The sequence below is a fragment of the Brassica oleracea genome, unplaced genomic scaffold, assembly GCF_000695525.1.
Source record: "Brassica oleracea var. oleracea cultivar TO1000 unplaced genomic scaffold, BOL UnpScaffold04628, whole genome shotgun sequence".
Classification (NCBI taxonomy): Eukaryota; Viridiplantae; Streptophyta; class Magnoliopsida; order Brassicales; family Brassicaceae; genus Brassica; species Brassica oleracea.
Window position 1 is genome coordinate 1 of NW_013621152.1, and position 941 is coordinate 941.

Genomic DNA, 941 nt, shown 5'->3' on the forward strand with positions numbered 1-941 from the left:
TTTTTTTTTTTCATTTTCATTTTCTTCTTCTGTTATGGTGTGTAGGGGTATCGATGTAGTTAGGAACAAGATTAAGATGTTTGCGCAGAAGAAAGTCACACTTCCTCCTGGGCGTCATAAGGTTGTCATCCTAGATGAAGCTGACAGGTTCATGTGGCTTTTTCTTTCTTCTCTCTGTATTTAACATCTTTGCCTTTGCTACGGTCTCGTACCAATCAATGTTTTTAACTGGTTCATTTTTTGGGTTTGTGAAATCAGCATGACATCTAGAGCACAATAAGCCTTGAGGAGAACGATTGAGATCTACCCAAACTCTATCCAGTTTGCACTTGCTTGTAACACCTCAGGCAAGATTATTGACCCCATTCAGAGTAGATGCGCCCTTGTTCGTTTCTCTAGGTTATCTGATCAGGAGACACTTGGCCGTCTCATGGTCGTGGTTCAAGCTAAGAATGTATGGACTCTCTGCCACTTTTTTCGTTCTACATATTTACATACTAGGATCATTTTTCGACGTTTCTAATTTCTTGTGTTCTCAATCCTCTCAAGGTTCCTCATGTACCTGAGGGCCTTGAGGCCATAATCTTCACAACTTATGGTGACATGAGGCAAGCTCTGAACAACTTGCAAGCCACATTCAGCGGGTTTCACTTTGTCAGTCAAGAAAACGTCTTCAAGGTTCGATACAATACCTTAGTTCACTTAGGTGATCATAAAATATAGATCTCTCCACTTATTTGCGTCTTATTTTTTCAGGTCTGTGACCAGCCTCACCCGCTTCATCTCAAGAACATGGTTCGCTATGTGTTGGAGAGTAAGTTTGAAGATGCTTTTCACGGCATGAAGCAGCTATACGATCGAGGCTACTCTCCAACCAATATTATCACAACGCTATTCCGTATAATAAAGAATTATGATATGGCTGAGTATCTGAAACTTGA

The 941-nt window shown here is 40.7% G+C and overlaps 1 pseudogene; it reads left to right on the top strand.

Annotated features, from left to right (window-relative positions):
* Positions 1–45: 45 nt before the first annotated feature.
* On the top strand, positions 46–936 carry LOC106321992 (annotated as a pseudogene).
* The last annotated feature ends 5 nt before the right edge of the window (positions 937–941 follow it).